We start from the raw sequence: 12,186 nt of genomic DNA on the forward strand, positions 1-12,186 counted from the left end.
AGAGCTGTCCCCGTGCGGGGTCAGTTAGTCGCTACCAATGCCTAAGCAATCACTCACATTGCTGTATTTTAAATAAATTTGTGGCCAAAATTATGCCAAAAACCTTAAACAAAAATCAAGTGTCATTGTGTTCTTATTTGGGGTGTCTTGGGGACCTCGACATGCAACCTTCTTTGGAAATTAAACCCATGTTCAGACATTTACTTGCAGAAACTTATAGATGAATTAAAACATAATATTTACAGTCACTTTCTTCTCCAAGCATGGGTTTGCAGTCTCTGCTTCTAACTTCCAAACAACTGTATTTTCCTTTCCTTCCAGAGCTCGGCACTCAGCCTTCTGTATTTCAGTAGGCTATGCCTTGCAACTCCTATGGGAGATTTCTACTTTTACCTTCTCATGCATTCTTGCTCTCTTTCAAGCAGAGAAGAAGACCTCCAACACTCTATTCACTGTGTTCACAGTGGATTCTAAAACACATAAAATGGAATCTCTCCTTCACTAGACACCTCCCATGTGACCAGTGGTAGCCGATTACAACAACTAGAAAGCTCTTTAGAATTCAGATCCCAACGAATCATATTTAAACACGTAGCAATGCATACATACAATCAATTACAATTTCAGTGAATTAAATGACTATACCTAACAAAGCCAGCATAGCCAATGGTCAGGAATGATGGGAGTTGTACTCCAGCTACATCTGTAGGACAACAGGTTCTCTACCCTGGTCTAAAGCTTCACAACTTGACATGCTGGCCAATGTGGAGTTATGCTTTTATGTCATCATGCATGCTTCTGGTACTCTAATATAAAAAACATTTCCCAACAAATGAGACCTTGCATTTAAGGTGTGCATAAATGTGGGATGTAGTTTTATATTTTAAAAATTTCAACCATTTACTATGCATTATTATTTTCAAAACTCATCTGTAATTTACATTCTTTCCTCCGAGATGCTGCAAATGATAATAATTTAGCAGTTGATTTGAGATTTTATACATATATTCATACAGGGAAGTACACTCATTTTTAATCAGCTTTGTACTTAACGACACACTTCGCTCCAAGGACATTTGTTAAGTCTATTTAGCATGGGTGACAACATACAGGCTGCAGGTACCATCTGCAGCTTTCACTGCTGCAAAGAAAATCTTGCAAACCTGATTAATGAACATTTGACAGAAGAAGCATGCACTGAAACAGACACGCAATTTCTCTGCAGCCTTATGGTTCTTCCAGGTGGCACATGAGCATCATCTTACCTGTGGGAACTTAGCATGCATCTGTGTTGCCCACACTACAAGTGATATGAAGATTTACAATCAGGATGGTGCAGGTTTAAGGCCTTCCAGAAGCTGAGTAACAAGATTAGGCAAGCTCCAGTTTCCTTCTTCTTAGTAAATGATATTTAAGTTTGGAAAAGAAGGAGAGTCTTGAGACTCTTTGAAAAACCATCTTATATTCCCCTTAAAATACTAACTTTCCTAATACAAGATGAGCACGGCTTTGGACTAGAGCTATAGTCCTTTTCAGCTTATCCCATTGTGTCCCTAACAAGAGGTTCAAACACAGAAATTGAGCACATTGAGCTTTTCTCATCACTTTCTCATTTGTAGGAAAAGCTTCAGATTTTAATTTTTTAATTTCTGCATGTCGGGTTGTTGGGAAAGGCAGGATTTTTCTCTGTGAAAATGAGAGATATTGGTCCCCATTTTAAGTACTAGCCCTTTTCAGGTGTTCAGTGAAGATAATGGAAGCTTCTAGGACATAACAGATGACTTGTATCTTAAAGTTTTAAGTGTCTATACACTTATCACATGTATAAATTTTAAATTTACTGTTGTACATTGTTTGAAATGTTTGTTTTCCTTCTGGGATTGTACCCCCAAGTGTGTTTTATAAGCTGGTCTCCAACCGTAATAAATTATCTATCTATCTAGATGACTTGTAGCCTTTTTATCCTCTTATAACTATTTAAATTTGGCAATCGCCCCCCCCCCAAAAAAAAATAAGTTCCAAGAGAGAAATCTTAAGGATGTTTGTTCAGCTGTAAATAACACTGAATTCAATAGAACTTGCATGCAGGCAAGTATACATGAAATCGCAGCTTCAGTTTTCCATTGGTCCTGCACTTGAGACGGATCTTGTGATCCCATTGAAGTCAGAGTAGATAAAGAAATGATTCAAGTAAATGGGATACAAGTTATACAGATTCCAGCTGAGTGGCTCCCTGCAAGGATTAATGAGAAGCTTTTAAAAAGTACTTTATAGTATACCATCAAAAAGCTAGGAATTGTGGAGGAAAAATTGGGTAGGAAAAAAATGTATAAATTCCAGGTGGTATTCAACTTACTCATCGGCATGATTTCTGTTTGTACCATGGAATTTCCCCCTCTCCTCCCTGTGTGCACCCCTTAAATCAGTTCTGGGGGTTCCCCTCAACCATACAGAACAGAACTGAGGAGAGTGCAAGGTAACTGTAGTTTGTTAAGGGTCCTGAGAGTTATTGGAAAACTAGACCCTCCAAGTGCCCCTATTTTCCAGGGACAGTCCTGGATTTACAGAAGCCATCCCAGTTTCTGATTTGATCCCAGAATGTCCCATCTTTTCTTAGTCCCTATTTTCATCGGAGAAATGTTGGTGGGCATGGGAGACCCTACTGTATTTCCCTCACAGAGCTTCAGTTATCAGAGTGTTTAAACAGTCAATCTCCTCTTCCCAGTTCCCTGGATTCTTCGGAGGAAGCCAAGACTGTTTAAAGCAGTGTTTCCCAAACGTTTTTGGGCAACGGCACACCTGCTTACCGGAAAAAAATCTCGCGGCACACCACCATTAAAGCCCCGCCCCGTGACGTCAGCGCGCAGCGTCACGCGGGGGGGGGGACGCACAAAAGTGAACGTTTTTTCCCTTCCCCTTGCCGGGGTGGGAGGAGGCAGCAGAGCGAGGGCAGCTGAGGCGGCGGCGGCGATAGCGGGCGGAGGAGGAGCCGTCGCCGGGAGTTGCTGCTGCTGCTGTTGCTGCTGCTGCCCGGACATGCCGGCCTCCTCCTCCTCCGCTGTCTCGCGCTCCTCCCTTTTGCGCGAGCTGCCCCGCCGCTCGGCACCACCACCGCGGAGCCGCCCCGGCTCGACGCGGATCCTCGCCGCCGCCGCCGCCGCCTCTCGCCGCCCGACTCGCCCGCCTCCCTCCCACGGCACACCAGCCGGTGTCTCACGGCACAGTAGTGTGCCGCGGCACACCGGTTGGGAAACACTGGTTTAAAGTACTATGATTCAGCTTTAAATGTATAGTACAGGCGAGACCAAAAATGCACAGATAACATGTTTTATTATTAGCACCAGGAGATATTCTGCTTTCAGTCTTCAACCATAGGGCAATGTGCAGCACTGTCACTTCTGTATGGCTACAGCGGCAAAGCCCCTGGCGCCCTGACGAAAGCTAATGAAAATTTCAAGCTACAAAGCTCTTCTTTAGGCCTTGTGGAAAGTGATGGGCCTGTCAGAAACAGGATCATAAACAGGTGTAGCTAAGTAAACCCAGAGAGGGGAAATGAAAGATGCTCCCTCCGCAGCTGAAATAAACTAGCTTAAAAGCCAAGCTTTAGAAAATAAAAGAAAACCTCTGTTTATTTAAAATGAAGCCATCTTCTCCCGCACTCAGAACGTTTCTTCCCTGTGAAAGAAACGGCGAACGGCAGCATAGTGAAAAACTTTCTGAAGGTCGGAAGGAAAGCCTTTCACATTAAACATTTAAAAGTCTGTCAGGCTTGAAGAGAAAACATACACAAATATAGATGGCATCCTGTGTCATGCAGCATAAATGCCTCCAAACCTGAGACATTTAGTCATACCAATTGGCCTCAAAAAGAAAGGGAAAAAGAAACCAGAGGTATAAGGAAGGAGAAGGGTTTAATTTTCATTCTGCTGATATGAAAAGGTTTAAATCTGAAATCCACATTAACAAGAAGAGTTAGGAATTTGAATTCCTAAGGCAGTGCTTTGAAATACTATCACACACACAAAATGTCAGGGAGTCCGGTAGCTCCAGTAATTGATTTCGACTATTGGGGCTCATGTCTTTAATATATCACACTCAAAGGCCTAGTCTTGGTTTTGCTTGAGAAAAAGAAAAACAATCACTGTGTTATATAGTACAGGACAGTTGCAAGGAAGGTTTATCACTGCACAAATTAAATCATGGATTATTGCACTACAAAACATTACTCTGCATACTCTGGATGTACAATGAAGATATAACAGTAGTGATAATGCCAGCCAAAGCAAGCGAAGGTGTTTGCTTCTCTTGTCTCCTTAAGAGATTAAAACAGAGGATAAGTTGTTTCCAAACCTCATGTGGCAGCATATGCAATAGGAAAGCAACATTTATTTATAAATGTTTATTTAAAATTGGAAATGTTCATTGAAGAAGAAAAAAATTACACAATTTAAAAGGGTCTTCCAAAATATATCTAGAATGTCCACTCAGTATCATACTTCAAATTACTTCTCACTGAAACAAAGGAATAATAAACTTGAAAAATATGTATCTATGGGTTTGATATACCATTTGCAATATGAATCAGCTCCCAACATCTTCAAATTCTAGCATCTTTACAAATATACAAGAAATTTGGAGAGCAAACAGACACATGAAGAATGTATGCTTTTGCACCAAAAGAAACAACACACCCCAGTTCCTCCTAAAGCCAAATTTTTTGCTAGCCAGCTGCAAAAATATAGTACCTCGGGTTACATACGCTTCAGCTTACATACGCTTCAGGTTACAGACTCCGCTAACCCAGAAATAGTGCTTCAGGTTAATAAACATTGCTTCAGGATGAGAACAGAAATTGTGCTCCGGCGGTGCAGCAGCAGCAGCAGCAGCAGCAGGAGGCCCCATTAGCTAAAGTGGTGCTTCAGGTTGAGAACAGTTTCAGGTTAAGTACGGACCTCCAGAACGAATTAAGTACTTAACACTGTAAAATGGTTTATGTTGTTGTGCAGAACAGTCACCTCCACCCTTCATTCGGATCAAGTCCAAAGCTCTTTCGGCTTCTTTCCTTCCATCCATCCAGGCAGGTGAGTATGCCATCCCCAACTAGCCTTGATTGTAATTGATTATTGACTGTTTGTGAACATATGCAATTCAAGTGCTTCATCACTTAAATGCTGGCGCTTTCCATAAATAAGAGCCGTGTGTCACAAAATATGGATTAGCATAGCCATGCCAAATTAAGGAGAGAGGCTAAACGACAGAAATCTGGGATTAGGTGAAACTAGAAACACTGTTGTCTTTGAATGTGATTTTAAGTAAATGTTGCCCTTTGGTCATTCATCAAAGATGATTAACTTCAGAGTCACTGGCCCATGAAAATACAGGCAATTTAATAGTTTAAATTGATAGTTTAAGAACAAGATTTTTCCCCCTTCCAACCTTCTTTGTTGTTTACTCATCAGTGGCAATCACTGGTTCCATGGTGGAAAGGGATGCTAATCTTTTCTCTATGCTGCACAGCCTTCATCATCATCATCAACAACAACAACAATTTATTATTTATACCCCGCCTATCTGGCTGGGTTTCCCCAGTCACTCTGGGCGGCTCCCAACAGAATATTAAAAACATGATAAAACATCAAACATTAAAAACTTCCCTAAACAGGGTTGCCTTCAGGTGTCTTCTAAAAGTCAGATAGTTGTTTATTGCGTGGACAGGCGGAGTCCCCAGATCCTGCACGGTCCCCCCGTCATGTGGAATAACGACTCAAGACAACGTGCTATGGGATTAAATTGGCCACAACTTTATTAAATTTCAAATGTGGGTAGACCTTGGCTCAGGCATTGGGCGTTCTCCCTCCCTGGTCCCCAGCCAGGGACCTAGGGAGCATCAGGGTTATCCAGTGGGGGGGGGGGATGGGCCGACTCTGGAGAACATATGTTCAAGCAGAGATGGCTGCCCCCGTAACGCCGCCGCCGCAGGAGAGAGCAATGACAACCTTTCGGTGTACGGCCAAAGCCTCCCTTCAGAAAACCCCTTTAACGGGGAACCCTGGTATCGCCGCCGCAAGAGGAAGATGGACAAAAGGATTCCGCCCAAGGCCTGATACCACCAAAGTTGTGACGTTTTGCTACGGGAAAGGCGAAACCTGCCAATGCAGGGAAATTCCTTTCCGGCCCTTTAACAGCGACCTTAACGTAGCAGCGCCCGCATACCTGTGAAGAAAAGTTAACCTGCAAAACCTGTGAAGAAAAGTTAACCTGCAAAATAAGACATTAACTGAGGGTGGGTAGGGTGGGAGAAGCTCTGGAGCCAAGTGAGGATTCCTAGGTAAGATCCTCCCTCTATTGTGTGGGCAGGTAATCCCTCCCCTACCTGGCCTGGTCTCCTTGGCAACGCTTCCCCCAGGTGGGATTGGACAACTGACTGAGGTAGGTGGAGACCTCCAGGTATCACACCTGAGGGAAGGCAAAGCCAAGCCTATGCTGTTGGGGCCGCTCCAGATCTAGGGGCTGCGCACGTCCACGCAAAAGGCGCCCCCCGTTTTAAGCGGGGAGCGGTCATTTCCTTGACATTTGATGGGAGGGCATTTCACAGGGCGGGTACCACTACCGAGAAGGCCCTCTACCTGGTTAAATAAATCAGATCCCTTGTAACCAGAATGTTCTAATATACATTTTGTATCAGTCTTCATGACCTGGTAATCATTCCTAATTCTCTTTTATTGGATTCTTAATATGTACAGCCCTTCCAAAGAGCTCGATACACCATACAGATTCCCTCCACATATCGTTTTATCTTACAAGGAACCCTGTGAGGTAGGATGGGTTGACAGATGATGGTGGTCAGATCATCTTCATAAGTGTGTATGGATATTAACCTAGCCAGGCTAAAGATCATTCAGGACTTATGTGTGTACTCGCTTTGGTATTTTAATCTTGCCATGTCCTGAGAAGACTCTTAACTTGAAAATTTAAAAGGGTAAACACAAGATAGTTTAAACGTAATGCAGATATAGATAGTCCACTTTGCAGAATAGATAGATAGTCCATCTATGGCTATGGATTGTCCACTTTGCAGAAATAACGCTCAAAAACCAGCTGAAAGATTGGTGAGAATGTGTGTCTCATTTAACAACAGCCCCACTGTGTGGCCTATGTGAGGAAATGCTTCAGAAAATATAATAAATAAGGTATGATACAACAGCCTGTAATGTTTTCAGACCCAGCTTTTAACCTCAACCCCAATCTAAGGCCCATTTTCACTATTTTACTCTGTAAAATTTTCACTATTTCATTTTCACAATTTCACTTTCTCCATCGCTGTCTAGAATGATCAGATGCAAAGACAAATAGGCCTCCTCCTGTATCTTTAGCAGTTGAGTGAAAAAAGGGATTTTGGCAGGTCCTTATACCTGAAATTTCTATTGAAAGTAACAGAACTTTGTCTATTGAAAGTAACATAACTGCATATATCATTTTCATCTATTTACCATTTCTATTTGTCTCTCTCTTTCTAAAAAGTATCTTTTGGTGGGGGCAGTTCTCCAGCATATCTATGTGTACTAAAATATATGTGCAAGGTAGAGTGTGCATTAAAATGCATATTTTTGAGAAAACAAGATACAGAATTGTATTACATTAAGGAAAATATAAATACTGAGGAAAATATGCCTTTAAAAATGTGTAAGGCAAAATTTCATCCACAGATACATGTCTCAGGAGAAATTCACACTAAAATGACTATGAATTTTCATGATGGCTCGGAAATGTGGAGAATTTAAGATTGGAAAACTGGGAAGCTGAAATTGACAGTCACCCATCTTCATGTCTTACACCATGTATTTTACACTGAGTTCCTGTTCTTTTCACACATCTGCAAACCTATTTATAAGCCTGTTGCTTCAAGGGAAGCAGTAGTATTATTAGCATTAGTTTATTCATTAACATGGAGGCAGACATGTTTTTATTTGCACGTCTCTCTGAAAGCAGCAGTACATCACGTCCATTTGCTCTCAGTGAACATTGCTGTGTTGTTTTTCAATATGCACCACTAGCCAGCCACTCACCTATGGTGGCTGTAATTACTTGGGGGGGGGGGCAGCCTTAGCACCACCTCGTAAATAGTTAATTAATAATAATCCATTCCACCCTATTTGTTTCTGTGTGGATTTTTCAACGACGACAAAAATCCACACAGAAAATGGAAGAGAGTAAGCTTCACTTCAGTCCCATCCAAAACAGGGAGAGAACGGGTTATTATGTGCTCATCCCTAGCTGAGGGTAAGAGAAAATACTGTAGTCTGCATGTGGCCACCTAATGAACTGATGGGGACATTAAATGAGCTCTCATTACATATGTAATGTGTAGCACAAGTGACCTCTAGCAACCTGTAGAGTTGAGAATGCAATGAACATATGAAGCGATAGTTTAAATCCAGGACAGGAAAAAAGGTGCCCAGGGCACATAACCCTTGAATATGTGCAAATATAATTCACCTGCTAGCATGACAAAATTGGACCTAGAAGGTCAATAATAATACTTTGTGTTTTGGAATCTCGCCAAGGAGCCTTTGATGCTGTTTGATAAAAGTAACAACAAAACATAACACTAGCAATGGGGGGGGAGTGGTGTGCCAAGTTTAAATACAGAAATGTCCCAGCTTCAACTATAGCAGGTCACAAAAATAAGTTGCGATGTTCCCGTGTGAAAAACAGCAGTGTCGGGAATCTAGACAGGAGCAAGCATATCAACAAGAGAGCTTGTTTCTCCTTCTCTCCTTTCTCAAGAAGCAGAAATCAACCAAGGGTTGAAACAACAAATAACCTGGAGCCACTTCACACTTATATTACAACTGGCAGTGCAATTAAATCTGTGCAATTAACTGCACAATTGAAAAGCCAATTAAAGCTGATTTTCTTTATAGGAAAAAAAATCCAAACCACAAACATCCTGTTCTGTTACGAGACAAATCACTTAAAATTCCTTTGTTAGTATCCTGCAAAAGAGGATCTCTTTTTACTATGCAATCAACTTGAGTGCCAGTCCAGAAATCAGAGCAATAAGGTGAAGGCTTTGTGATTTCAGCAATAGCATCCATTTCTCCACACAGTTCACCAAAATCATGTGTAGGCCCAGTATACCTGAAGGAGCATCTCCACCCCCATCACTATACCCAGACACTGAGGTCCAGCGCCAAGGGCCTTCTGGTTGGTTCCCTCACTGCGAGAAGCCAAGTTACAGGGAACCAGGCAGAGGGCCTTCTCGGTAGTGGCACCCACCCTGTGGAATGCTCTCCCACCAGATGTCAAAGAGAACAACAACTACCAGACTTTTAGAAGACATCTGAAGGCAGCCCTGTTTAGGGAAGCTTTTAATATTTCATGAATTAGTGTATTTTAATGTTTTGTGGGAAGCTGCCCAGAGTGGCTGGGGAAGCCCAGCCAGATGGGTGGGGCATAAATAAATTTATTATTATTATTATTATTATTATTATTATTATTATTATTATTATTATTATCAGCAACAGTGGCGGCTGGTCCCCATTCTGACAGGTAGGGTGGGGGCAGGGAGTCCAAACAGTAGGTGGAATCAGGGGCAATGACAGGGAGAGCCAACTAATTCTACCCTCCTCCGTGCTGAGCTCTACAAGGGCAACACTGATACTAAAGAATAAACTGTCCCAGACACTGCATTCATCATCTGAGATTCTTCTCCACATGCCACCTCCGTGTGAGGTCTGGAGGGTGGCAACACGAGAATGTGCCTTTTCTGTAGTGGCTCCGTTTGTGGGATGCTCCCCCCAGGAAGGTTCCTTCATTATGTATCTTTAGTCGCCAGGCAAAAATGTTCCTCTTCAACCAGGCCTTGGGCTGATTAATATTCTACAGCCTTTTAAATGTATCTGTGGGAAGGGGGGGAATTATTGTTTCAGTTTAATTATTTGCTTGTGTTTTATCTTGTTTATTTTATTCTGGGATCTCTTGATGAAGGGTGGTATATAAAGTTAATAAATAGATAAATAAATAGAGGGAGGGAGGAGGCAGGCAGGCAAGGTCTGTCTGAGGACCGACGGAGGCTAGGGCGACAGTGTCCCATTTCACTGAAGGACCATCCACCACTGGTAAATAACTTCCCGTGGTAAACAATGGGATTGTAGAATTGACACACTATGCATTCTGTCAAAGTGCATTCTTGAAATGTGTGTTAAGCAAGAGAGATCAAATGTCACTACTCGCGATAATTGGATAGGATATCACTCAAGGCCTCAGGGAACTGTAGAGTTGGAAGGGGCCCTAGAGGGTCATCTCAACTGGAGCATCCATGGCGTAAGATAAATTCAAAAGATCCTCAAAAGATTGAGTTAAAGCACTGTCGCCTATCATTCAGGAAGAAGCCTTTTTATGCTGTGCTGTACACCAAAGTGTGTTGCCTAGGTTCTTTTAACAACTTCCTATTCCGAGTACTGAATGGTTTTGCTTTGTAGTTCCTTCCCAGGTGTTTTACAACGGGACATTTTCACAATGGTTTAGTCTAAACCAGGAAAGGGGAACCTCAGGTTGATGTGTGTGCAGGGCTGTCTTAAGGATATGCAGCGCCGGGGTGCAAATATCTGCCCGGCGGGCCCCACCCCAGCTGTCTCAGCATCTCGCTGGTTCTATCACCCCTGAACTCGCGGTGCAGAGCCGCCTGTAGCAGAAGAGCTCACCACAGCGCTCTAACCGACAGATGGGCTCTTCTCCGGACTCAAATCTCAGGCCCTAGACTCTCAGCCTGGTGCCCCTGAGAGCCCAGCGCCCGGGTGTCCCGCACCCCTAGTGCCTAGGGGTAAGACGGACCTATGTGTGTGTCAATTTGAACCTCAAAACTCTTCTCATGCCACACATCCTCCTGAGTCACACCCCTCACCACCAGCCCTGTTCATCACCCTCCCTGAGGGGCTTTTGTCCAACTGGAATGTGCCCTTGAACTCTTTCCCTCAGCGGAGGTAGAACAGGTACAAAAGTGCAAAGAAACTAGACTATTGCTCTTCTCACTTTGCCTCTGGCCTCGGCCCCACTGACCCATGGCCCTCAAAAGGTTGTCCATAAAGGACTGTGACCACTGGACTGAAAACTTTTCCCCGCCCCTGGCCTAAACCTCTAATCAGGGCGGAACTAGTGGAAACTTTCCCAGAATGCCTTGCTCTGAGGAAGAACCCCCACCCATTTTAAACCAAGGAGGGCTGAGAGGATGAAGTGTGAGAACTGTGGTGGGACCTATGCAGTGTGCACTCTGGGGAGTTCTGCAGTAAGGTATGCAGATGAGTGGCCGGTGAGTGCAATTGACCCCAGGCCCTGCATTGCCATGCTAATCCCCTGCACACAGATATGCAACGTACGTGCTCCAACTTAAATCTAAACCAATTCCTTCCACTCAAAATATACTGCATTTCACAAGATGACTGCGCTTTTCATTTTCAAGGGGCAGCATTGCAAAGCCAAAGAATTACAGTTAGCAGTGATCCTCTTAAAACAAACAAACAAACCTATCTGGTTTCCCCACTATCACTAGCAAAAAAAACCCAGCTTTGTTTTCAACGCACAAGTCAAAAGCACATCGGGGAGTCATTTGTGTGGTTTGGGTTCACACATTTCCCATGTTTCAGGAACTAAACCTCTGAAGGAGAAATGCATATTTGGGTCTTGAGCCAAGAGTCTCTGCATAAACAGCCAGACCTTGCTAGCATGGGGAATTAGCAGCAAGATGAGGAGTAATCAAATAACTTGTTTGTGACAGAAATAGAAAAATCAATTGATTGCACAGAGTATGCTCTGATTGGGCTGACAACAATTTGGTTGAATCTATAGAGGGGATCAGGACAGATAGGACAAGAAGGACTAGAGGATGGAGAAGTGGTGGCAGTGTTCAGACTGAAGTGAATCACAGCAATGACAAGAAAATGCCTACTAGGGGTGGTGAAGGTTGCAAGATATGCTTCCAGATCCTAACACTTAACAGACCATGCTAATTTAGTCATTATAAATATATATTATATATCCACATTTTATGGGGCTAAACCCAGGGCAGCTTCCAACAATCAACTCAGGGTAGACATTACCAATGCACAACATGGTCCGCTATCTAGCCAAACCCAATAAATGCACAGCTGGCTATGAGACATGACATTAACTCAGTATGCGTGAAAC

The sequence above is a fragment of the Podarcis liolepis genome (genome assembly GCF_965112155.1).
Source record: "Podarcis liolepis genome assembly, chromosome: 4".
Taxonomy (NCBI): Eukaryota; Metazoa; Chordata; class Lepidosauria; order Squamata; family Lacertidae; genus Podarcis; species Podarcis liolepis.